This window comes from Tiliqua scincoides, chromosome 5 (assembly GCF_035046505.1).
Source record: "Tiliqua scincoides isolate rTilSci1 chromosome 5, rTilSci1.hap2, whole genome shotgun sequence".
Lineage (NCBI taxonomy): Eukaryota > Metazoa > Chordata > Lepidosauria > Squamata > Scincidae > Tiliqua > Tiliqua scincoides.
Genome location: NC_089825.1, coordinates 5,276,617 through 5,303,364, shown reverse-complemented (window position 1 = coordinate 5,303,364; position 26,748 = coordinate 5,276,617). Strand labels below are relative to the sequence as shown.

Genomic DNA, 26,748 nt, shown 5'->3' with positions numbered 1-26,748 from the left:
AAGTTCACATTGATCCGTGAAGGTGTATCAGGCCCAAGAGGCAGGTCATGATTTGGCAGACACTGCTGCCGTCAAACCCACCCCTTTCCTGAGTCCAATCTGCCTTCCTCCCTGTCCCCATCACCACCTTGTTCCGCCCAGCCTGCCTACCACCCAGCCCCTGTATGGCACTGCCTGAGGTGGCAAGCATCCGGCATCTGTCGCCGTGCAGACCTGGCAACTCAGCAGCGGCCAGGCCATATTCTCGAGCAGAGTTGTGTTTGCGGCAGGCATAGAGCTTGCTATACTGCTGGAATGCGCACTCTGCTGGCATAGTGCCCAGCTAGGATTGGACCCCCAGTACAGTCTTTAAGGTCCATCAGCCTGCCAGGGAAGAGCAGGCAGCTCAGTCCTCCCAAGGAAGAGAATTCCAGAGCCTGGGAGCACCCACTCAGAAGAATCAGTCCCGTACTGTAGCCAACTGGTCAACTTGTGGAGCAAAGTCTTCTCTGATGGTCTTAGTTCGTGGGCAGGCCCACATGGGAAGCCTCAGTTCATAAGCAAAGCCTGGCCTTTCTGGAATGCAGGCCATCCCTATTTTCTGCTGTAACATGTTGGAGGGGGTGCATCTCCCCCTCAGGTCACATTCAAGCCATGTCAGCTCTTCCTTCCAGGCTGAAGAGGCTTCCTTAGAGACGATATACCAAGACTCTTAAGTTTGCTGCCATGAACCATTCCTGGGCACCGTGACCATCACTGGCTTCCTGCCCACTTCTTCTCTGGGTACATTTGCACTTCTCCATGTAGCTGTTGCACTTATGCACACTGGCCCCCCAGGAGGATGTTAACAGGTTTCCTATACACTTCCTGCCTTGAAATTTATCTTTCCTGGCAAGCCCAGAGGGCCTTCAGAGGCTCTCTTCTCCTGGCTTTCTCTTCAAAGTGGCCTTTTGTCTCCAGGTCAGTTCTTTCAAAAGCTGTGATGTGCATCCCCAAATCACCTTCCGCTCAAACAACTGAGAGATTGTTAATGGTAACTGGCTGAGGCTCCTTTCAGAAGCAACCCAAGGGAGTATCATACTCATTGAAAGGAATACAGACCAGAGGAGGTTCAAGTTGGATTCAAGTGTCTTGCCAGGTGAGGTGTTGCTTATTCTGGGCAGGGCTGCCCTTGAACCCATGTCTGTGGCCATCCATGTTCCCACATCCCAAGGTTTATTTAAATCTCTGCTTTCTAACAGAATTCATTTTTTAAAAATGTGAAAAATGGTGGGGAAGCCACTTTAGGGACTTCACTTCCATTGCATTTCAATGCAAGCAGCTGCACAAAACAGTAATACACTCATCATTTTAGGGTTAGTGAGCCAGCAAGCCATATTATTATTATTATTATTATTATTATTATTATTAACAGTGTTTATATACCGCTTTTCAACTAAAAGTTCACAAAGCAGTTTACAGAGAAAAATCAAATAACTAAATGGCTCCCTGTCCCAAAAGGGCTCACCATCTAAAAAGATGCAAACGAATACCAGCAGACAGCCACTAGAACAGACACTGCTGGGGTGAGGTGGGTCAGTTACTCTCCCCCTGCTAAAAAAAGGAGCACCCACTTGAAAAAGTGCCTCTTACCCAATTAGCAGGGGTTATATAAACAAGGGCTGGTGATTTGAAACCAATTTCTGATTATATAATCAAACCTCATTTGGTGCAACCTTCCCCCTGCTGCTCCCCAAAACTTTTAGTCCAGTGTTCTTCAGCCTTGGGGTCGGGACCCCAAGCCTCAGTGGTGGAGTTGAGGCAACTTATAGGAATGAAAAAGGTTGAAGAACACAAATAGAGCACCACCAGGTAAAGGGGGAGGCATTTGGTATCCCTTCAGGTGCCAGGAGAGTGTGTCTCAGTCCTGCTCAGGTTCTTAGCAATTGGGCTAAAATAGCGTTCATGGTGCCAGACTTCATAGTGACTTTTTCTGCTCTCTCTAACATTTGGTGACAGTGCTGGGAGTGCAACACTCAAGTGCTTTGCACCCCCTCTAGCTACGCTATTGACATAGATCATCTTCTGTGTTGATGGTTTTTCTCCTGCTGATCCTTTTTCTTGCTCTTTGTTTGCTTTCTTCTGTAAACTTCAGGAGCTCATGCAAGATTCTGACAGCCTGGGGGTGCCCATGCACTGGCCTGAAAAGGGAGAATGGTGTCTCTGGGCGCTCCCACGCAACAGTGGGTCTCTTCCCTGAGTCATGACAATATTTGTTCAAGACCAAGCAACTGTTTTCAAGTGTATGTTTGGGGTTTTTTTTACATAACCTGGTATCAAAGGTCACTCTGTTTTTTCAAGGCACAGAACATTTCTGGGTCATGAATCTTTGGCTATAGATGACTCATTTCACATTCAGCTCCTGTCCTTTATTGCCTGCCCTGGGTTGACATATTAACTTCTCCCATTTGATCATTCATGGAAGCTCTTCAGGTCATAGCAGGTGCCTGGAACAGACTGAAAATGACCAGACTCCACACCCCATCCAGATACGGCCCATATACTTATGCACACTTGTAGGAAGCTGCCCAAGGTGGAGTCAACCACTTGGTCCACCAAGTAGGGCATTGTCAACACTGGCTGGCAGCAGCTCAACCAAATGTTCAGGCAGGATTTTATTTTTTTTCCCTTTTTGCTACCAAGAGGTGCCCAGGATTGAATGTGGGATGTTCTGCTTGAGAAAACAAAGGCTTTTTCACTGAGTCGTGGCCTTCCAAATGCAGAATTCAAAGCATACAATCCACAGACCAAGGGCAGACCCACTGGCCCAGACAATGACATGAGATCATTCTAATGAGCCTTGCTCATGAGTAGCCCAACGTAGAAGGGAATCACCGGTTTCAGCCGAGTTATTTTCAGCCCAGAGCTTGATCAGGCATCACCTGATTTGATCTTGCAATTAAGGAGAAACAGAAAGAGACCAGTTCTGACTTTATTCCCGGCTAAATGAACAGGCCTTATAGATGGAGACTGTGTAGTTTTGAAGCACAGAAAAACCACCAGGCAATAAGACTTTCAGAGAATCTGGAACTGTTTTTGTTCTTAATACAAATTTAAGAGGTGATGCTTTTTTCCTGAATGGAGACAGAGAAAGTCCAACTTGCTTATTACTGCATCTGAACCCACTGTTAAAGCAACAATGTACAGCCAGTAAAGAAGGAGTTGGCAATCCCATTTAAAGGCCTTGCACAGGTGCCTCTCCCTGACTCACAGCCCAATCCAATGGATGGGGTTAAATGGGTCTTGCTCCCATGTACATGTGTATTGGGGTGGGGTGTTAAAGGTGCTCAAAACTGCAAAAAAACAAAGGGGGGGAACACTGTGTGCATCACAAGGACCATGTTGTAAGCTTCATGAAGGGTCCCTTCTTTGTCCAGCTGCTGCTTTAGTTCTCCAAGATGATGCTTAATATTTAATTCCAGACCAGCCAGGGGACTTTGCCCACCTGGTTGCTGGAGCAGCAGACCTGCCAGGCCCGGCACAGAGAGGCACTGAAGATGGAAAGTCCCCACTTGGGCTGCAAAACAACTTGTAGCAAGTGAGTACCTTGACAATTGTTGTTGACAGATGTGACCTTTTAAAAAATATATATAACTGTATTCTGTTGATACCCCAACTTTCCTCCAGAGCAGTAGATCCCAAATGTTTTAGAGGCCCTAGAGGTTTCTGCCTGATTTATAAATGCCGTGGGGTATGGCTATAATGGTGATTGGGCAGCAGTGCTTCCCCCCCCAATTAGCGGTTCAACCCTTGATGCACATAGCCTCATCTACCCTGTCAGTTTTGTGAACCACCCAAAATTGGGTCACAACCCACTGGTGGGTCCTGGACCTACAGTTTGAGAACTGCAGCTCCAGGGAACTCCAAGCAAATACATGCTAAGGGTCATTCCATTTTATCCTCCTCAGTAAGACAGGCAGACAGGTGAGGTCCAGTGTGATTAGCCCCTGCAGCCACTCAGTGAATGCCATGGCAGAGGGAGAATTTGAACCCAAGCCTCCTTGGTCTAGAATAGATCCATAGAATAGAAAAGAGCTTGGCCTCTTTTCACTCTTCTCCACCATCTGAGACTAACTGTGCATTCCCAGTCTACCGCTCAGGGGCTTTCTGTGGAATGTTGAGAAGCGAAGTGGTGTAGTGGTGAGAGCACTGGGCTACAACTGGGAGAGCTGGATTCAAATCCCACCAGCCATGACATTCATTGGGTGATGTTGGGCTAGCCACTCCCTCTTCACCTAGTTGACCTCACAGGGCTGTTGTGAGGACAAAGTGGTAAGGGGAGAGAGCCAAGTCTGCCACCTTGAGTTTCTTGGAGGAAGATGGCTGTGATACAATTGGCAGCTGAAAGTGGATCAGCCCAGCTCAGCATTGTCTGCTCTAGGGAAAAGCCTCTGCCAGTCAGCCCGACCTGGAGATTCCAGGGATTGAACCTGTAACATTTGCATGAAAGCACATACTCTACTGCAGAGAAACTTCATCTCCACTGGAAAGTAACACACTTGAGAGGGTATCAGGTGATAGAAAACTTCTCTGTGTGGTGGCCTTTGGGAAGAAAGATGGGGCAGCACGGTTTGTACCACTTCAGACCAGGCAAAGGATTGCATTTTTAAACACTGTCTTGCATTAAATGAAAACTCTCTGCAAGGAGAAAACTAGCACATCAAGAAGCAGTTTTGTCCTAAGCCTCTCTTCCTCATGAGCTAGATTTTTTTTTTAAATTTGCAGAGAATTTTTAATTTTTTACATGAAGAACTGTTAAAAATGGCATTCCCCTTCTATTATCTGAAGTGGCATGGTGCACTACACTGCTGCATGCATGGGTAGATCAAACCTGTGCCAAAACTGGACACAGCACAATCTGAATACTTTTTGGGACTGGGGAAGTTCCACAGTATCTTTTATTTGCCAGTCTTCCTGTGGGATCAGATAAGGGGTTGAGGCATAAGAGTTAGAGCAAAGGTACTTCCATATACCTTCTCTAATATTTGGTTTGCTGGTAAACTGGGGAAGTCCAGGCATGGGAATCTCCACAGGTTGATCACTCCCTCTCCCTGTGCCATCAGGTGAGGAGGCTGTGATGCTGTTTCAGCTGAAATGGAAAGAGGCTCCAGTTTGAGATCTTATATTGGCCACGGCTTTTCTCCTGCGTTTGAGTCTTCAGGAAGAAAACGGACTCTTGGTACAGCACCCCTGGGAAGGAACTCTGTATCCGAATTAGTGGCACAGTAAGCAAGAGTTGATTGAAACACACCATTCCCATCCAGTGCTGCTGTTAACATAAAACAGGCCAGGGGTTTTCAAACTGGGGGTTCGTAGATCATAGAGTTGGAAGGGGCCTAATAGGTCATCTAGTTCAACCCCAAGAGCTTCTTCAAGAGCTTCTTAGGGGTTGCCTGGTGAGAAGTTAAGTTGCTCTTAAGCTTCTTCTGTTTTCTAGCTCGTCTGCTGAGCCAAAAGTTTTCAAGCAAGAACTTTAATCCATCCACGATGCTCTTTCAGGGTAGCACTCATCTCAGGAGTGCCATTCTTTTTTCCAAGAACCCCCTTCCCAAGGACACAATGTGGGCATGTAGCACTGCTCATACAAAGCCTTCTTAGCAGAGTCTGGCCACTGGTCTACCTCACTCCAGGTTGTCCACATAGATTGCTCAGTTCACTTGGAGTGATGGGGGGGGGCTCAGAAAGGCCCATCTGGAAATTGTCCTATCCTAATTTTCGAATCCTGCCGACTACGCCAATTTGTCCCGTCCAAATATCTCAACTCCCTTCTAATGCCCACTTTTGGGCTAATTAACACCCTCTTTATCTCTAGAACAACCACCGTGGTGTGCAGAAGAATGAGCACATAACTCCTTATCTATAGCAACTACCCAAATTTATTGCTATGAACACAGACACTTCCTGCAAGTCCTCTTGTCCAGAGGCTTTCCCTCCCCAAAACTCCACTTAACTCAGTGGGTAAAGGTCTGAAGCCTCCAATTCAAGTCCACTCCGGTCTCCAAAGCACAGTCCAGTCTTTCCAGTCTTCTGTGTCCTCCAGCAGAGTTCTGGCAGTCCCCTTCTCCTGTAGGTCTGGGTCAGGTAGCCCTCTTGGTCTGGTTCCCTCCGGGTCAGGTAGCGTCTCCCTCTGGGTCAGGGTCCGGGTTTCCCTCTAGGTCAACATCTGGCTTCTGGCCCCTTTGGTCCTTCTGAAGCTGCCTTTTATCCTTTGTGTCCCATTAAGTGCAAATGCAGCTCAGCTGTGAGCTACCTCCTTAGCTCATTCAAAGTTCCATCAAGGTCAAATGAAGCTCAGGTGTCCAACCAGGTCTCCATTGGCCTTGATTGATTACAGCTGTGGAGCCAGTCCTGCCCTTCCCAGAGCTGTCAACCAGCTGTCAAAACATGGAATCTCTGTCAACACCACATCATCCACCTGATGATCTTCTGATCTTCCATTACAGAAATGAATGGAGTGTGTGGCCCAGAACTTGCCCCAGAATGCACTGGAACCCTGCAGTGGTCCCCTGGACACACAGGAGTTCCTTCCTTGACAGACAAATTAATATGTGCCAAGTTTCTTGAAGACATGTGGAGTTTTTAAGGCATATGCCAGTGGTTCCCAGACTTTTTTGACTGGTGGCTCCCTTGACCTACTAGGCCATTAGGGCTATAATCCTATAAAGGGTGACAGGTTTTTCTCAAGGATTCCCTGGCTCCCCTCGCTGGTTTCCGCGGCTCCCTGGGGAGCCACGGGTCACAGTTTGGGAATCACTGGCCTATGCTATTGGCAAGTGTTACTGCTTTCTGAGGGAGACCCAAAAGGCCTCAGAATGAGACAAACCATGTGAGAGAACTGGGGCAATAGTGCCCGTTGCTCAGCAAAAGCCTGCCTGTGCACAGATAAGTTGTGCTTGGTTTTTATTCACCAATCTAATTTTTTTAAATACACCAGGCTTTTTCAGGGAGTTGCTAGCAATAAAGAGCTGAGTTTAGAAAAGTTTGCTGTGTTCACCTATCCAGTAGCTCTTATGATGTCACGCAGGGCATTGTCCTGCCCTGGCAATGCAGCCATAGAAAGACAGTGGTCTGTAGGGTGGTCTGTGACAGTGGTCTGATATGCGTTAATATGCTTTTATCTGTTTTTAAACTATGTTGTTAATCTGTTTTTTAATTATGTTGTTTAATCTGTTTTTAACCTGTTGTAAGCCGCCTTGAGTGCCTTCGGGGAGAAAGGTGGGGTAAAAATAAAGTTGTTGTTATTGTTGTTGTTGTTATTGTTGTTGTTGTTATTATTATTAGGGATATCTCATTCCTGGCCCTTGCCAAGTGAATGGATAGCACTCAAAGGACACAGTTTGCTTATTCAGTGTTTTTCAGGTCAAATTTCCTTTGTCGTAGGTTTCAGAATATACTTGATGATGAGAACACTTCCTCCCCAGAGGGGAAACCAAAGGTGAGCAGAAGGTAAAGAGGGTCATCTCACACAACACCCCATAACAAGTAGGGGGTGGGGAGGTGGGGTGCCACGCCAGGGGAGGAGTGCACACGAGGCCCAGCTAAGATGGTGGTGGCTATGCTTCATTTCCTGTTTTGGTGGCTTCATGAAGAACCAACCTGGGTTCAGCTCAGAGGCAGCTGAGCAGGGGTGCAGGAGAGATTATACCCCCTTGGCTCTCATCTTCTGCAAGGTGGCTCAAGTCCAGGAGGTCCTTGAAGCCCTTCCTGTGGATTTCATTATCCAAAGAAATAGGTATATATAGCAGGTCTGAGAATGGATCCACGGCTGATATTGAGGACCCACTGGAAATTTTCATAGTCCATAAAACTCATAAAAGAATTTGAGGGAGACCAGAATATGCAGTTTGGCACACAGAACGTTGGGCAGGAGGTCTGGTCTAAAGGGTTGAGCCTCCATTTGCCTGAAGATAACATCCGAAGGTCGCCAGTTCGAGGCCACCGGCACCGTGAATGGCAAGACCTTGAAGCAGCTGACAAGCCCAGCCGAGCTATTCCACCTGCTCTTGAGGAGATGAAGGAGCTGCTTGTCAGCCTGCGTGGGAGGAATCTGGAGGCCAGAAAGTGATAACAGACCATAAAAGATCCATCTGAAATGTTGTGCGGTTCTTGAAAGATAGAGCCTTTCTTCAATTGTAAAAATCCCTATGGGGATTTAGAACAGCCTGCCCATGTAAACCGCCTTGAATTAAAGTCTGAGGAGAAATATGATGACCAAAAAAGGCGGTGTATAAATGCCTGTATTATTATTATTATTATTATTATTATTATTATTATTATTATTAACTTGGCGCAGAATCTGGGAATATTTTGTGACAAATTTGGAAAATAAATTGGGCCACATTTTCTTCATTAACAATCATGGGGGAGAAAAAAACTTGAGTGTAAAAGATCACCAGACTGAAGGGTCACCTTCCAAGTGGGACAAGGGCAAATCTGCAGAAGTGGCAGGTATGATGGTAAAGTGATGGCGGCGGTAGAGGTGTAGCTAGAGGGGGTGCAAAGCACTCAGTTTTGCAGGGAGCCTCACCGCAGCTTGCAAGCAGCCCCTCCCCTTCCCCTTCAGAGGCACTTGCCTCTGTTTTGCCCCCACTGCTCACAGTGGCTGCGAAGGGGGAGGGGCCGCTTGCAAGCTGGGTGGTGGAGGGTTTGCTTTGAGCAGAGGAGCAAGTAAGGCATCTTCTGATTCATTTCTAGATCCTGGAGAAACAGTTTCCCCGCAAGGCTGCAGCAGGTAGATCAGATGACCTGATATCAATGACTTCCCAGAGCAATGCTCCCAGGATTTCCAGGAGTAAATCTGCAGAGAACCTCATTCTTGGCCCAACCAACCCTGCAGCAGTGAGCTTCCTCCAGACCCGCTTGGACCCCGGAAGGGCTGGGTCCTCTCCAGACGTCTCTGATGATGCATGTGCCGTGGACCTCTGTATGAAGAGCCAAACCAGGTCCACTGAAAGGGGGGCCACTCAGCATCCCAACTCTGGGTTCAGGCTTCAGATAGATCCCTCTGTTTCTTCATTTCCATCCCAGAGCACCAGGAGAAAAGCACAAGAGAGCCGCATTGCCCGTTTCCATGACGACGGTTCAGCCCAGAAGGTAGGTGCCCTTTCTTGTTTCTGAGCCCACAAAAGACCCTCCATTGTTGTTAATAGTTAATTGCATTGCTGGCTTTCCTTGCTTTTATCATGAAACTCAATGCGCATGGATGGAGCTCCCAGGTGATCACCCATCCAGGCTCTGCAAGTCCAGGCCCAGCGATAGCGATAGCGGGCACAAAAGATGTCCTGTGTTGTTTAAGGATTTTACGCCTGAGGAAGTCCTAGTATTGCTTGCCCAGACCACAGGGATCCAAGATTCTTGCAGTTGGTAACAGAGCAGGGAGTCCCACAGGCTATTAACCGTACAGGAAATTCTCCTGCTGGCCTAGAAATGGCAATTATCTGAGCTTACCTCATGTCCCCCAAGACATCTGGATAATTGAGCTGGATCTGCTTGTGCACAGCTCTCTCCAGAGTGGGAATGACGGGAAAGTAGAGAGCTCTCTGGGGCTCTTCTGCAAGTCGTACCTGGACAGCCGGTACCAGGAGAGAAATAGGCTTTTTAAGCCCGCAAGACTTGGAGGGAAGCAGTTCGTGGAAAGAGGGGCTTGTAGAGAGAAGGGGGGCTGCCAAATGGAAACGGAAGCTGCACCGAACAGATCTAGAGAGAGCTGGCGCGTTCTGAAATAGCCAGCGTCTGCTGCGTTTCAGTGCTATGGAACTGGGTGACAAAGCTGTGAAATAAAGATTGTCTACAAGTTAGTCATGTTTCTATTTCACCCTTTCTCTGCAGAACTCAGGGTACCATGCAGGGTTCTCCTCCAAGTTGTCTCCTCCCCCTCCCCAGTTCTATGCTCACAACAACCCTGTGAGGTAGGTTAGCCTGAGAAGAAGTGACTGGCCTCACATCATCTAGCTAGCCACTTCACCAGCTGATACTCTGTGTGTTGCCATTCCGTCACCTATAGGAGGCGCAAGTCACACGGAGAAACAAGGTGACTCCTTTCACAACGGGACCAGAGTCTGCATGTGCTTCAAGAAAGGTCAAGAGCTGTGAGTGAACTGATCTCTTTTGCCCCTTAGGCTATCTTTCTGCTACCAGAATATTCATTCACAGGGCACCAGGAAAGCATGGCAATTGGTGCCTGAGGAACAAACAAATAAAAACCACCAAATTACCCCCTTGCACCTAAAACCCCCCCAACATTTGTTATTTATCACATTTTTTTGACACCCTTTCTCCAAAGAGCTCAGGGTGGTGTTCCAGTGGCATTGCTAGGGGGTGCAGGGTAATGCACACAGGGGTGGTGTCACTACTAAGAAGATAAGAACAGACCCACTGGATCAGGCCATAGGCCCATTTAGTCCAGCTTCCTGTATCTCACAGCGGCCCACCAAATGCCCCAGGGAGCACACCAGATAACAGGAGACCTCATCCTAGTGCCCACCCTTGCATCTGGCATTCTGACATTGCCTATTTCTAAAATCAGGAGGTTGCACATACACATCATGGCTTCTAACCTATAATGGATTTTTCCTCCAGAAACTTGTCCAATTCCCTTTTAAAGGCATCCAGGCCAGATGCCATCACCACATCCTGTGGCAAGGAGTTCCACAGACTGACCACACACTGACTAAAGAAATATTTTCTTTTGTCTGTCCTAACCCTCCCAACACTCAATTTTAGTGGATGTCCCCTGGTTCTGGTGTTATGTGAGAGTGTAAAGAGCATCTCTCTATCCACTTTAACCTTCCCATGCATAATTTTGTATGTCTCAATTATGCCCCCCCCAGGCACCTCTTTTCTAGGCTGAAGAGGCACAAATGCCATATCCTTTCCTCATAAGGAAGGTGCCCCAGCCCCGTAATCATCTTAGTCGCTCTCTTTTGCACCTTTTCCATTTCCATTATGTCCTTTTTGAGATGTGTCGACCAGAACTGGACACAATACTCCAGGTGTGGCCTTACCATCGATTTGTACAATGGCATTATTTATTATGTTGGCATCCTTCAGTCTCGGAAGACTATGGTATCGCGCTCTGAATAGTGGTTCTGGATCAGAGTGTCCTCTCCAGTGCGCGAAGCCTGGGTAAAGTAGATATGGAGGATAGACCCATGCAGCAAATCCCCCCCCTCCCCACATCGCTGAAATTGTCCAATGGAAAGGCAGAAGCCAGTATGGTTGGTTCCAGCGGCGTCGCAGGAGTTGCCAGAATGTGACTGTGTTCAGCCATGAAATGCCTCAGGGACTCCGGCTCCGGATTTAGCCTCGAGGTTGACTCCTGAAGCCTTTTCCACAACTGGATGTAGCCACAAGGCAGTGGAGGTTTGGGATCAGAGTTTTCCTTCTCTCAGATGAGCAGCCTTCCCAGGCTGACGAGTCCCATCTACCCGGTGGCTGTTTAGTCACCTCTTACGACAAGCACAGCCAAACTGAGGGCCTATTCTTATCCCCAGCCCCCAGGGGATAATGGGGATATTATAATATTATAACATTATAATATTCGCAGTTTTGTTCTCAATACCTTTTCTAATGATCCCAAGCATAGAATTGACCTTCTTTACTGCCACCACACATTGGGTTGACACTTTCATTGACCTGCCCACCACCACCCCAAGATCTCTCTCCTGATCTGTCACAGACAGCTCAGAACCCATTAGCCTATATGTGAAGTTTTGATTTTTTGCCCCAATGTGCATGACTTTACACTTACTGACATTGAAGCGCATCTGCCATTTTGCTGCCCATTCTGCCAGTCTGGAGAGATCCTTCTGGAGCTCCTCACAATCACTTCTGGTCTTCACCACGCGGAAAAGTTTGGTGTCGTCTGCAAACTTAGCCACCTCACTGCTCACCCCTGTCTCCTGGTCATTTATGAAGAGGTTGAAAAGCACCGGTCCCAGGACAGATCTTTGGGGCACACAGCCTTTCACCTCTCTCCATTGTGAAAATTGCCCATTGACACCCACTCTCTGTTTCCTGGTCTTCAACCAGGTCTCAATCCAGGAGAGGACCTGTCCTCTAATTCCCTGACTGTGGAGTTTTTTCAGTAGCCTTTGGTGAGGGACCATGTCGAATGCCTTCTGAAAGTCCAGCTATATCATGTCTACGGGTTCTCCCACATCCACATGCCTGTTGACCTTTTCAAATAATTCTAAAAGTTTTGTGAGGCAAGACTTACCCTTACAGAAGCCATGCTGATTCTCCCTCAGCAAGGCCTGTTTGTCTATGTGTTTTGAGATTCTATCTTTGATGAGGCATTCCACCATCTTACCCGGTATAGATGTTAGGCTGACCGGCCTATAGTTTCCTGGGTCCCCCCTCTTTCCCTTTTTAAAGATTGGTATGACATTTGCTACTCTCCAATCCTCTAGCCCCGTGGCCATTTTGAGGGACAAGTTGCATATTTTAGTCAAAAGATCAGCAACTTCATTCTTCAATTCCTTAATAACTCTTGGGTGGATGCCATCAGGGCCCGGTGACTTATTGATCTTTAATTTATCAATTAGGTCTGAAACATCTTCTCTTTCAACCTCTATCTGACTTAATTCCTTGGTCAGGAGGGGTCGTTCGGGCAGCAATATTTGCCCAAGGTCTTCTGCCGTGAAGACAGATGCAAAGAACTCATTTAATTTCTCTGCCATCTCTAAGTCTCCTTTTATCTCCCCTTTCCCTCCCTCACCATCCAGAGGGCCAACCGCTTCTCTGGCGGTTTTCCTGCTTCTAACATATTTGAAGAAGCTTTTATTATTCCCCTTAATGTTGCTGCCCATGCATTCCTCATAGTCTCGCTTGGCCTCCTGTATCACCTTCTTACATTTCTTTTGCCAGTTTATGTTCCTTTTTATTCTCCTCATTAGGGCAAGACTTCCATTTACGGAAGGAAGCTTCCTTGCCCTTTACAACCTCTCTAACTTGGCTTGTTAGCCATGCAGGCACCCTCCTGGACTTAGTCGAGCCCTTCTTCCTTTGCAGTATACACTTCCTCTGGGCCTCTATTACTGTTGTTTTAAGCAGCCTCCACAAACTCTGGAGAGATTGGACTCTTTTTACCTCCCCTTTCAACCTCCTTCTAACCAGCCTCCTCATTTGAGGGAAGTCCGCTTGTTGGAAGTCAAGGGTTTTTTGTGAGAGATTTGTCCAGTATTCTTCCCCCGACGTGCATGTCAAAACAGATCGCAGCTTGATCACTCTTCCCCAATGGCTCAGTAACATCTCTAACCAGTTCCTGAGTACTGCACAATATTAAATCCAGAGTCACCTGTCCTCTGGTGGGCTGCATGACTAGCTGCTCTAAGGCACAGTCTTTTAGCATGTCAAGAAATCCAGTCTCCTTTTCATGACCAGAACACAAATTGACCCAGTCTACATGAGGATAATTGAAGTCCCCCATGATTACAACCCTGTCCCTCCTTGTCACCTCCCTGATCTGTTTCCTCATTTCAAGGTCCCCTTCTGGTTTCTGGTCTGGAGGACGATAGTACGCCCCCAATATTATATCACTCCTGAGGCCTGGTAATTTAACCCACAGAGATTCTATGGTGGAGTCGAACCTACCTTCAATCTCTGCTGGATTCTATCCCTTCCTTAATGTAAACGGCCACGCCCCTGCCTCCTGTAGAGTTTATAGCCCGGGGTTGTGGTATCCCACTGATTCTCCGCATTCCTCCAGTTTCCGTTATTATTATTATTATTATTTTATTAATTTATATCTTGCCTTTTTGCCCAACGGGCACAAAAGGCGGCTTACAATTTTAAAGTACAACATGAAAAACAATTAAAAACAATTTACAATAATTAAAAAATCTAAAAACAAACAAACCCCGTGGATTTTCATATAAAAAGCAAGAAGCAAGAACGCCAGCCAGCCTGTCAACAATTAAAAGCTTTTTGAAATAAAAAGGTCTTCAGTCCACGCCAAAACGTTAGCAACGAGGGAGCAGTTCTCAGTTCTAAGGGGAGGGTATTCCACAGTTCGGGGGCCACCTATGTCCCCTATGTCACAGTTATGACCCCTATGTCAATGTTTTCCCTTGTCACCAGACATTCCAGTTCTCCCATCTTTGCTCGGAGACCTTGGGCATTCGCATAAAAGCATTTGTACATGGAATGCCCCAGGATGGGCTGCTTATTCGCTCCTTTGTCCCCGCATCCTCTCACTGTGCCAAACTGTCTATCACATCCCATCAGGCTACCATTCCCAATTTCTTCTCCGAATCTGTCTTTACCTTGTTGTTCTCTAACCTCCCCATCCTCGTCCCATAGAGATGAGGAGTCCCGAACCAGATGCCCCTTGGCTCCTGTTGGCCTTCCCCCAGGGATTAGTTTAAAAGTTGCTCTACCACCTTTTTAATGTTATACTACTGGCCAAAATTTTTAAAATCTTGGTATTGTAGAATAATACCATCATGTTATATATCACGTGATGCGTATTTTAATGCAGAATGCAGTGAAACAAACCACGTTGAAATATCTCGATTCTATCAAATGTTATAGCTAAAAAACCAGCAGGGGTGGGGCAATGGCACATCAACACACCCACTGCCTGGGGCGTTACCTTACCCACTGCATGGGAGGAGGTCCATCATGGGGGTGACATGCTGGCCTCCCACACAAGGTGACACAAACCCTAGTAATGCCACTGCATCTCCTCCTTTTGTCTTCACCACATCCCTGTCAAGACTAACCGTTTTAATTCTGAACAAGCAAGTAAAATTTCATGCCCAAAATATGCATTTCAGTCTCAAAGTTGAAAGTTCACATTCACCATAGGAATGACAAAACGGGGCATTTGGGGAACAGCTGGATATTTGCCTTGGGGTAAAACAATCCCACCTCTGCCCCCCCCTTTGTCTGGCGTAACATACAGGGCAGTGCAATTGTCATCAAATGAATGTCGTGACCCGTCCCATTCCAATCATATCATTCCTTGTTTTGTTCTCTTTTTCTCAACCTATTTAGAATTTTTAAGCTTGGCAAAATGCAAGGGACAGAATGCAAGTTTCCCACTTTGTAAACATCACATAAGCTTGCTAGAATGGCTAACAGCACTTCCCAGTAATGTTATCATTCACTGACCAGTTCATTGAACAATCTCTAGGAAATAACTCCAGGAAATTAGCACTATTGGGAAGGATTAGATTGCCATCTAGTGGGTAAACTCTATTAAGCAGGGCTCACATTACAGTTAGAAAAGAAAATCCCAATGTTTCCTAACTGTAATGTGAGCCCTGCTTAATCAGACCAGGGGGCCACCTAGCTTTGCACCCTGTTTTAGGCCGTGTCATCCAGTCACCTCTAAGAAAGCCCATGAGCAAGACATGACGGTAAGAGCACTCCCCTCTTGTTTGCCAGCCAGAAACTGACTTCGATAGCGTATCACCCGTGAGTAGGGAGCTCCTTAGTCATGATGACCAATAGTCCCCGGTAGACCTGGCATCCTTCACAGAGGGTGCCCATCGCCATATCTGTGCCTGCGAACTTCAGAAGGAAGCACTATGTGGAGAACGTCCTTGTCCCTAACCTGAATAGCCTACCACCAAATTCAGTTCTTTAGGTGAATATTGTATATAAATTTAGGGTCATAAAATGCCTGTTAGGCTTTTTTCCTACACTGTTTTTTAATGTCCGTGGTGGGGGAAGATGACTGTGGATGCATCACTAATCTACCCAGATGATGGTGCTACCACAAGCGCTTCTATTGCTGAGGAAGTACCATTTTCTAGCACTCAGGCCACTAAGAGCCCATTATAGTCAATGGGGCTTACTCAAAGGAAAGTCTGGATAAGATTGTAGTCTAAATATTCACTGCTGGGGGAAGTAAAGATTGGTGACAAAAGTGTTGGAGGGATGGGAGAGTGGGCAAAAGCACTTATCAAATCTTCAATGATCCAATTTACAAAGGGGCCCTTTTACTCAAGTGATGCTCTTTTTATACTGTATTTAGCAAGGAGAGAGTCACTGTCTCTCTTCATCCCAGCACAGTGTCTTTTCTAGTGAATCTTTGCTGGTGTTGTCATCTTTTTAGTTTGTGAACCCTTTTGGGACAGGGAGCCATTTACTTACCTGATTTTCTCTGCAAACTACTTTGTGGATTTTTTAAAAAAATGGTATGTTAAAAAGACTGGCAAATGTGAGCCAGTCTATCCATCTTTATTCTTGGATAAATTCTTGTCTCATTGCCTATCCAAGCTCACAGGACCATTGGAAATATAGACTGAGCAAGAGATTTTTCAATAACCAGTATCTTCAGGTGACACACAGGGGGAGGGTGACATCATACTGGACAAAATTTTTAAAACGTTGGTATTTTCGAATACCATCAAGTTATATATCAATTGCTGTGTAATTTCATGCAGAATGTAGTGGAACAAATCACACTGAAATATCTCTGTTCTATCAAAAGTTATAGCCAAGAAACCAGCGGGGGGTGGGGCGATGCCGCATCATCACACCCACCATCAAAGGCTTTGCCCCACCCACTGCATGGGAGGAGGTCCATCCTGGGGGTGACGCACTGGCCTTCTGCACTGGATGACGCAAAACCTAGTGACACCACTGATTAGTTTAAATCCAAGTTTTTTGGTTTAGTTGGGCTGCTGATGGGGCATTAATAATACATTAGCTTTCATGAAAGGTATATGACATGATGGCCTCGGCCAAGAGAAATCGTGTCATGACATGACAAGGTAGAGTATGACTCAGGGACGCAATGCCTTCCTCTGACATATTGCTTAGGCATGTTGTCCCTTTCCTGCCTCCCCTTTCAAGGGGATTCCACTGAATGAATGGGGCTTCTTGGCACTGCAAGGGACATGCTGCTGGGGTCTGAAATTCCTTCCCCTAACTCAACCATGATTGACTCAGCCTGATGGAATAGCAATTTGCTGGGCCCCTAAAAATAGACCACCCTTTTCATCCTCCCAACATAGCTCAAGACTCTCAGATATAATCAGCTGTGAGAAGCCAGTGAGAAATTCAGACAGGACTGAGAGTGGAGCAGGTCTCCTCCGTAGGCTACTCTAAGGACTGGGGCTTTTTGCACCAGCCACTACCCTGGGACTTGATACTGAGAAGATACTTCTGAGGACTGCTGGGGACTCTCTGTAAGTCATTTCTTGGGATACTGTCTTGGGGAGGGGATGTTAATTATAATTATTATTATTATTCTGTTCAAGTAGGGAAGAGCTACCCTGCACATGCCCAATCTTGTCTGATCTCAGAAGCTAAGCAGGGTCAGGCCTGGTTAGTACTTGGATGGGAGACCACCTGGGAATACCGGGTGCTGTAGGGCTATACCATAGTCTTTCGAGACTGAAGGTTGCCAACCAACCATTCTGTTCAACAAATAGAAACTGAATGATAGGGTCTCTCCCAATATAGCCCCTGTTCAACTCAAACTCCAATGGGAGCTGAAGGTTGCTAAATATAGATAAGTGTTCCCAAACTTTTTAACACTAGGACCCACTTTTTAAAATGAAACTCTATTGGGACCCACCTAGGTTTACCAGACTTTTAAAAAAGGAGATCTAGAAAGAAATAATATTTATTTTATTTATTAATAAGTAATAATAACCAGAAAAGACCCTCAAACATTTATCTCCCTATGATTACACATGCTTTCAACCAGCAGGAACTGAGCTCTCTCCCGGGCAATTAGCAGCTACGCTATCTGATTTTTGAATAACTTCAGGGCCTGAGGCAATTAGTTATCTGATCTTTTCATCACCCTTTGGCGACCCACCAAAAATCAGGTTGCGACCTACCAGTGTTAGGGAACACAGTGTTCCCACAGTTAGGGGACCACTGTCGTAAATAGAGGTGTTTGAAAATGGTGTTGTTTATTTTACTCACTAAGACTTTGGCTGAAATCCTATCTTAATCACAAGAAACAAACACCTCTATTCATAGAGTAACGTTTAAGTCCTCACATTTTTATGTGTTGAGGTCAAATTTCAGTTAGATATTTTTAGCGGATTTGGGTATGTTACTTCAGGGCATCAAAGGGTTCAAATTGTGCCAGGTTCAGGTGGAGACGTAGGACCCATTTCTTGTGGGCTCTAAAAGTCTGCCTAGGTTTTGATGTGTCATCTTCCAGTTTGCAAGTGGCAAATGACTCCTTGTGCAATACTCTGAAAAATGTATTTGTCCAGTATTTCCTGAAATATGATGCCCTTGTAAACTTCCTGTACCTTTTTTGGAAAGCCAGAATCCCATACCAGCTATCTGTTTGGAGGGTGAGTGCTTGGAGATTTTTGTCTGCCAGTACACACATGGATCAGGCTTATTGGCTGGAGATACAAAATGACTTGTAGAAAGATGTGTGACTCTGATCATCCCTTTCGTTCTCATTCTCTTTGCTTGGCTGCTTTAGGCAGTGAGCAGCTCACAGGGTTCCTCAGGACCTTTCTGAGTGCCCAGGAAGCTGAATATGCATTTGAGACCCTGATCCTACCTCATAAGAAACATAAGAACAGCCTCACTGGATCAGGCCACAGGCCCATCTAGTCCAGCTTCCTGTATCTCACAGCAGCCCACCAAATGCCCCAGGGAGCACACCAGATAACAGGAGACCTGCATCCTGGTGCCCTCCCTTGCATCTGGCATTCTAATACATAGCCCATTTCTAAAATCAGGAGGTTGCACATATACATCATAGCTTGTAAGGACTCAACAGGACCAACCCTTTTCATCTGGGAGATGGAAGAAAATTGCCCCGTTGCATTCCCAAAAAGCCCTGGGTCCTCCTGAGAGGGTACAACCCTTCACCCTCAGCTCATGTTCTGGCCAGTAGTGTAGCCAGAGGGGGGGTGCAGTAAGTACAGCAGGAGCCACAATGTGCAGTGTAAGCAGCCTCACTTGCAGTTGGAGTTGTACTTACAGTGCCACCCTCTTCTGGCTACACTACTGGTTTCAGCAGTAGTCCATCACTGCTAGAATCCTGGGATTCATCACCATCCTGCAGACATTCTGCACACACTTCTAAGAGGTCCCAAGCCATGGCTTGAAATTCTAGGTTAAATCCTAAAAAAATATTTGTGCCATGTTTACCTGGGATCGGTTCCCTCAGAACAGCCCTTGCCCAAATCCTCATCTTGGAAGTCTTGTTTCTTGAAAGAGGATAGTTCTCCCAAACATGGATTATGGTTTTGCACGATTTGCATGAAGAGGGAGTTGTGCTGGCTCCTGGGGAGGTTAGGAATGTGCTGTTAACTTCATCATTTTAAGATCTTCTCCCTCCTCCCAGTTTCCCTACTGGAATGCCTAGCAAATCAGACCTAGAAACATTGTCACTTCCTAACCAGTCTTGAATGACTACATGGCAGCATCTCCTGGTACTATTTGACCTTCTTCAGAGAGCGAAGATTTTTAAATTGCATCCCTAATGGCCAAAATACACGTTAAATTAAGTGCTTACTTTTAAAATGTAGATAGTGGGGGTGGGGGGAGAGATGATCAGGATAAGCACCGCAGTTCAAGGGAAGGGTATTTAATACTTTCCCTCCCATGCAGCACTTTAGCCCCAAGAAAACTAATGCTACAGTCCTATGCGCATTTACTTGGGTGCAGTGGCATTGCTAGGGAGTGTGTGGGTGTGGGCTACACCAAGTGATGTGCGCAGGTGACACCACTACTAGCCAAAATTTTTATAATCTTGATAATTTAGAATAATACCATCATGAGATATATCATTCAGTGTGTAATTTCATGCAGAATGCAATGAAACAGTCCGCATTGAAATAGCTCTATTCTATCAAAGGTTACAGGCAAAAAAAACCAGTGGGGGCAGGGCAATGGTGCATCATCACCATGCCCACTGCCCAAGGCACTGCCCACCCCCTGCATAAGAGAAGGGCCATCATAGGGGTGACCGATGGCTTCTCTCCATCATCTATAACCTTATATGCCTCCATGCATACAGAGTTGGCCATCTGAATATTGCATGTCTGCATTCAACATTTAGATTTTGAAATGTGCATTTTCACAGGAAGTTTTTTTTTTTTCACCATTTCAGAGTGATAGCTCTCGTTGCCATTGTTTGTAGTCTATTTCCTGGGCATCAGCCTATTTGTCTCAATAGTGATTGCTAGAAGATAATTGTTGCATGTAAAAAATAAATAAATCAAAAAGCAAACTGTAGAGGCTGCATCCTCTTTGGGCCCCACATTGCTATCAGTTCCCTGTTCAATGCACTGTATAGCATGTTGTTGGCTTTCAATAAACAGGGTTCTAGTGTGCCAGACTACTCTCTATAGAAAGAGTTCTAGAAAGCTGTATTAATTGAAACAGTGGAGCTGTCATTGGCACCAAGCTGAGGATAATCAGATCAAGAGGAAGAAAGGACATCCTGGCCCTTTAATAGTTGGGAACCTCCCGCTGGCAGATGAAGCCTATCTTCAGGGCTGGTTTAAGACCTCTAGCTACCTAAGATGGCGTACCAAAGCTCCCCTCTTTCACCTAGTGATGTGCCACCTTCTGCTGATGCTGTGTCCCCAAAAAGCCCTCCTCGTCCTAAGCGGCACTTACCGTTCTGCCACAGCACCGTGTTTCTTTCAAGCAGATCTGGGCACAGGGATGTAGAATGGTAAGTGCCACTCATGGTGGGGGGGGGAGAATTTTTTCCAAAACCTGGATCTGGCCCATGGGCCAGGGTTTGGAGAACCCTTCCTCTGCTCCACGCTTCCTTTTCTGCTCCATTCCCCTCTCCCTTTTCCAAGCCAGGAAGTGGGCAGAGGAGTGGAAGCAAGCAGGCATAGGAAGGTGGGTGCTTTTTGTCAGTCTGCTTCCTGCGGCAATAACCTCAGCAAGCAACAGGGTTGGGCCGGCCCTGCCTTTGTCACAGTGCCACAGCAAAGCTCGACCAGCTAAAGCAAGCAAGCAAACACCTTTTTCTGTTCTCCTATGAAAAGTGCAAGAGCTCCCTTCACTGTTACAGGTTGTCACCCAGATCCAACTGCACTCAATGGCACCAGTCAAGGTCACAGTTGTGTACTGCTCAGCAGTAGCGTAGCTAGAAGGGGGCGCAAAGCACTAAGTTTTGCAGGGAGCCTCACTGCTGTGTTCAAGCAGCCTGTCCCCTTCGGAGCCACTCCAGGGAGCAAAACAGAGACGAATGCCTGGCTCTGAAGGGAAGGGGGAAGGGCCGCTTGCATGCTGCGAGGAGGCTCCCTGAAAAACTTAGTGCTTTGCCCCCCCCCAGCTGTGCTACTGCAGCTCATGCTTCTCTCTTCCAAATAACCATGGTGAAAGCTCTTTTTGAAATACTAGCCTTTTGTTTGGTGGGGACCAAGCATTACTGCATGTGGTCCCTGACACTCCTTTTGTTACTAGAAAAGAAAAGGATTTGAACAGAGCTTCTAACCTTTTTTTACTGGCTCTGCTCTTGGGTGTTTAACAGTGATCTGTTCCATCATGCTGTGGAAAAGCTGCACCTGCCCAGTTGATGAGCATGACAGCTGCTATGCAGGGCACAAGAACAGGGTCAACCCAGTGGCGTAGCTAGAGGGGGTGCAAAGCACTAAGTTTTGCATGCACCTGAACATGCTGTGCAAGCGGCCACTCCATCACCACCACCACCACCACCTTGGAGCCAGTCCAGGTGGTAGGAGCAAAACAGAGGCATTCACCTCCCTGCATTCGCCTCTGTTTTGCTCCCACTTCCTGGAATGGCTGAAAGGAAAGGGGCAGGGGCTGCTTGCACAGCATGTTCAGGCACCTGCAAAACATAGTGCTTTGCATCCCCTCTGGCTACGCCACTGGAGTGGATTCCAGTAGAATCCTTTTTTAAAAGGGTAGCAGCCTTCATACGCAGAACTGACCAGTCTGTTCCTGCAGAGGACTCTTACTCAGTATCACGCTCTGCTCAGATTGATTTCCTGTTGTGCAAACAGCCAGGTTTCACACAGTACAGTTTAATCCTGCAAGTGCACACCAAAGTCACGGTTTTTCCACAGTCTTCCTACTGGAGACTTGCTGCCACTTCGCAGATCTAAAACCCCGCAGTACAAAAACACAATAGTGGTCTGAGGAGCAGAAATGAGAAACCCATTGCAGCAGTTCTACAATCCAATAGAATCCTGACCACCACCCTGAAAAACTGGGTGGACCAGAGACATGGCAGGGCAGAATAAAATGAACATGGAGTCCAACCTCGACAATAATGGCTCGACAATAATGGCTCAGCAATGCAGATCTCAGCCTCTCTAAAATAATGGCTCTGTTTCCAGTTCTCAGCCTCTCTAAAAAGCCCCCTTCTGCCGACAGCCCATCCTTCCAGGTCCATTCAAAACAACCCTGGCACCAGCCTTCTGTGGAATGTCCTCCATTGTACTTGAGCCGGCTCTTTAACATTCCAAAGGGTTGCAATATTTTTCCCCCTAGGGCAGGAATGTAGCTCCCATGGCTGGGTTTCTCCCACCAGTTGCCTTCGAGAAGGCCAGCCCCCCCTCCCCACAGCCCAAAATGCTACCAGCAGTTGTCACCCAGGGAACTGTCTTTGCATTTTTGAACCAGGAATAGAAACCCAACATTCTTTCTTTCAAATCCCCTCCCCCCCCCCGCCCTGCTTCCTCCTGGACCAAATATAACAAGCACAATCATTTTGATTCCAGTGAGGATACCATTTAGATGGGTGAGGGACAAGTCCTCTTCCTGGGATTAAATATTACAGAAGTCCTCAGTATTGTGTCCAGTTCTGGTCGCCGCATCTCAAAAAAGACATAGTGGAAATGGAAAAGGTGCAAAAGAGAGCGACTAAGATGATTACTGGCTGGGGCACCTTCCTTAGGAGGAAAGGCTACGGCATTTGGACCTCTTCAGCCTAGGGAGGTTTTGCAGGGAGCCATTCCAGGTGGTGGGAGCAAAACAGAGGTGAACAGCTCCAAAGGGGAAGGGACTACTTGAACACAGTGGCGAGGCTCCCTGCAAAACATAGTGCTTTACAGCCCCAATAGCTATGCCACTGTTCAGATTAACAGAGTGCAGTGTTCATGTTGGCATCATGAGGAAAGGCTCTTTAAGGTTCCCTATGAGGAAAGGCTACAGCATTTAGGCCTCTTCAGCCTAGAAAAGAGGCGCCTGTGGGGGGACATGATTGAGACATACAAAATTATGCAGGGGTTGGACAGAGTGGATAGAGAGATGCTCTTTACACTCTCACATAACACCAGAACCAGGGGACATCCGCTAAAATTGAGTGTTGGGAGAGTTAGGACAGACAAAAGGAAATGTTTCTTTACTCAGCGTGTGGTTGGTCTGTGGAACTCCTTGCCACAGGATGTGGTGACGGCATCTGGCCTGGACACCTTTAAAAGGGGATTGGACAAGTTTCTGGAGGAAAAATCCATTACGGGGTACAAGCCATGAGGTGTATGCACAACCTCCTGATTTTAGAAATGGGCTATGTCAGATGCAAGGGAGGGCACCAGGATGAGGTCTCTTATTATCTTGTGTGCTCCCTGGGGCATTTGGTGGGCTGCTGTGAGATGCTGGAAGCTGGACTAGATGGGCCTATGGCCTGATCCAGTGAGGCTGTTCTTATGTTCTTATTTCTTGCTGATGTATTGGATCTAGTGAGGGTCAGGCTGCACAATCTGTGATACCTGCCCTGAGTTCCCTGGGTGACCTAGGACTAATCCCTCCTTTTCTACTTATTTAAATAATGCCACCATGTTATTTATCATCCAATGAGTAAAATCATGCGGAATGCAATGAAACAAACCATGTTGAAATAGCTCTATTCTATCCAAAGTTATAGCCAAAAAACCAGCAGGGCAGGGCAATGGTGCATCACCACAAAAAAAAAAAAAAAACATTAAAAAGCCCCTCTGGATCAGGCCGTAGGCCCATCTAGTCCAGCTTCCTGTATCTCACAGTGGCTCACCACAGTGGCCCACTGCCCATTGCCCAGGACATTGCCCCACCAACTGCATGGGAGGAAGTCCATGATGGGGATGATGCCCTCGCTTCCCGGACCGGGTGACACAGACCCTAGTGATGCCACTTTTTATATATATACACACACTGAGAAGAACACACACAGTGGTAAACTGGCTGGGACTACAATTCAGTGCAGCCAGCCACTCTGAACTTCCAAATAGCAAGAACACTTTCAGAACTCGTGCTTGATCTTTCAAGTGGCCCCTTGTTCGCACGCTTGCCTTCAGCCTAGCGTTTCTGCTCCCTGCCGTGACTGAAAGGGATTCATGTAGTGAGCTGTCAGGCACTGGAAATGGATTCCTCGATCAGGAGTGTGGACCTGACAAACTGGGCTGATCAAGGGACTGACAGTTGGACCACGGCTCATCAGCATGCAGAAGGGGCTGAGCATGCAGCCATTGATTGAGCAGGGTTGGCAATCAGCCAGTCCCCCTGATTAAACTGCCAGATTGACTTCTCCTCCAGCTATTATGACTGCTTACCCATCTATGAGAATGGCTAAGGCAGGGCACATGAGCGGCGCCGGTGCTCAGCGAGCCCTTTGTCAGGGTCCAAATGATCTTGCAGCAAACTAAAGGGAAGGGATTAGGGGCGAGGCCACGTGAGCGCATTCCTCAACTTCCAGCAACAGATACGCAAACCCTGAAAAGCAGGGGCTGGAATGTTGGTGTCATGGGCAGCAGACGAAGCCTGGGCTCCTCAGGGGGAAGGCCGATTTCAAGAGCAATCACAGTAGCAGGCTCTCTGCTCCAGCTTCAGTGCTTGCATGAGACACATGCCTGCTAACCTGCAAATCCAGCCCCAGCAAATCAGCCCTTAGCCTTTCCATTCCCTGGAACTTGAAGCAGATTGTCTGTGCCTTTGCATTTATTTGTTTTGTACCCATCTATTCATTTATACCAGTGGTTCCCAAACCTTTTAGCACCAGGACTCACTTTTTAAAAATGACACTCTATCGGGATTCATAAGAACATAAGAACAGCCCCACTGGATCAGGCCATAGGCCCATCTCGTCCAGCTTCCTGTATCTCACAGCAGCCCACCAAATGCCCCAGGGAGCACACCAGATAACAGGAGACCTGCATCCTGGTGCCCTCCCTTGCATCTGGCATTCTGACATAGCCCATAGACTAGAACTAGACTCACCTAGTTTTTTTTAAAGCAATCTAAACATAACATAAGATGAGCCCCACTGGATCAGGCCACAGGCCCATCTAGTCCAGCTTCCTGTATCTCACAGTGGCCCACCAAATGCCCCAGGGAGCACACAAGACAACAGGCACAACCTGCATTCCGGTGCCCTCCCCTGCATCTGGCAATCAGAGGCAGCTTGCCTCTAAAACCGAGAGCTAGCACATACCTACTATGACTTGTAACCCATAATGAACCTCTCCTCCAGAAATTTATCCAATCTCCTCTTAAAGGCATCCAGGCAAGATGCCATCACTACTTCTTTCTTTGTAAGCATCTGTCTGTCTGTCTGCAAAAAACGTGATCCATTTCTCATAATGAGGGTCTTAATGAATAACCTCAAGGTTCAGGGGCTTAGTTATGTGATCCCAGGCTCAAATCCTAACCAATTTTCCAGCACTAATATAGCTGTGCCAATGGGGCATGTACTGCATCCTGCAGTTGAGGCAGTGGCTTCCTCGTGGTAAGGGAATGTTTGTTCCCTTACCTCGGAACTGCATTGCCCTTTTCTTGAAGCATAAATACAATCAATCAATTCTTCTCATGACACAGCAACCTCTATGGCAGGGGTGCTCAATAGGTGGATCGCGATCTACCGGTAGATCGCGAGGCAAAATGAGTAGATCGCGGAGTGCCGACCCCCCCCTTCAGGTGCCTCTGGGAGGAAACGCCGGGAGTAAGGCCCATTGTACTCAATGGGGCTTACTCCCAGGTAAGTGTGGCTAGGATTGCAGCCTCACAGCCTAATCCTAGGCATGTCTACTCAGGAGTAAGTCCTCTTATACTCCGTGGGGCTCAAGGTACACCAACATACATTGTACACATAAATGTTATATGTTATGATGACGCGAACATTGTAAAAAAAACTCTGGTAGATCTCCAGGCCTTGCTGGGTTTCAAAGTAGATCTCAAGCCAAAAAAGTGTGAGCACCCCTGCTCTATGGTCTTCTCTTTGGTCTTTGTTTCTCGTTATGTCACTTCTGGCTTCTGGAAGACTCTTCCAGGTTCCAGGGCAAATGTTTGTAGTAACAAATTGTCCTTTTCCTCCATCAGCTCTGCTGGTGGAGGAAGGGGGATAGATGATACGTTACTACAGAGTTGCCCTAGGAACAGAGCGTTAGAACTCGGATGAATTTTTTTGGCAATTTTCAATGCTATGCTCCAGACGCCCATGGCACACCTGCAGACCTTTCACAGCACCCCACTGTAATCGCTGCAATAAATGCACAACTACCTGAGTTGGCTAATAGTACAGACATGAAGATTTAGAGAATCTCATGTGACCAGGATTGTAGGGAGCAGACTGGAATGCCCACCTTTTCCACAATATGCATCAAATAACTGAGGATAAAAAACAGTTCCTCAGGTCAGTTCAGCCTCATGCTGGTTGGCCTCTTGACTTTTCTCCTGCAGAGAAGCATGTTTGGGATAAGAACATAAGAACATAAGAATAGCCCCGCTGGATCAGGTCAAGGTCCCATCTCGTCCAGCTTCCTGTATCTCGCAGTGGTCCACCAAATGCCTGAGGGAGCTCACAAGCATGCCAAAGATTTTTGGGATGCCAAA

At 46.9% G+C, this 26,748-nt stretch overlaps 1 protein-coding gene across 1 annotated transcript in view; it reads left to right on the top strand.

Moving 5' to 3' along the window:
- The first annotated feature begins 17,047 nt into the window (after positions 1 to 17,047).
- XIRP1 (xin actin binding repeat containing 1) overlaps positions 17,048 to 26,748 on the top strand; it is a 35,971-nt gene continuing 26,270 nt past the window's right edge. Inside the window, exon 1 of the mRNA XM_066627563.1 lies at positions 17,048 to 17,159. The gene's annotated coding sequence lies outside the window, so the exon portion shown is untranslated. The remainder of the gene's footprint in view (positions 17,160 to 26,748) is intronic.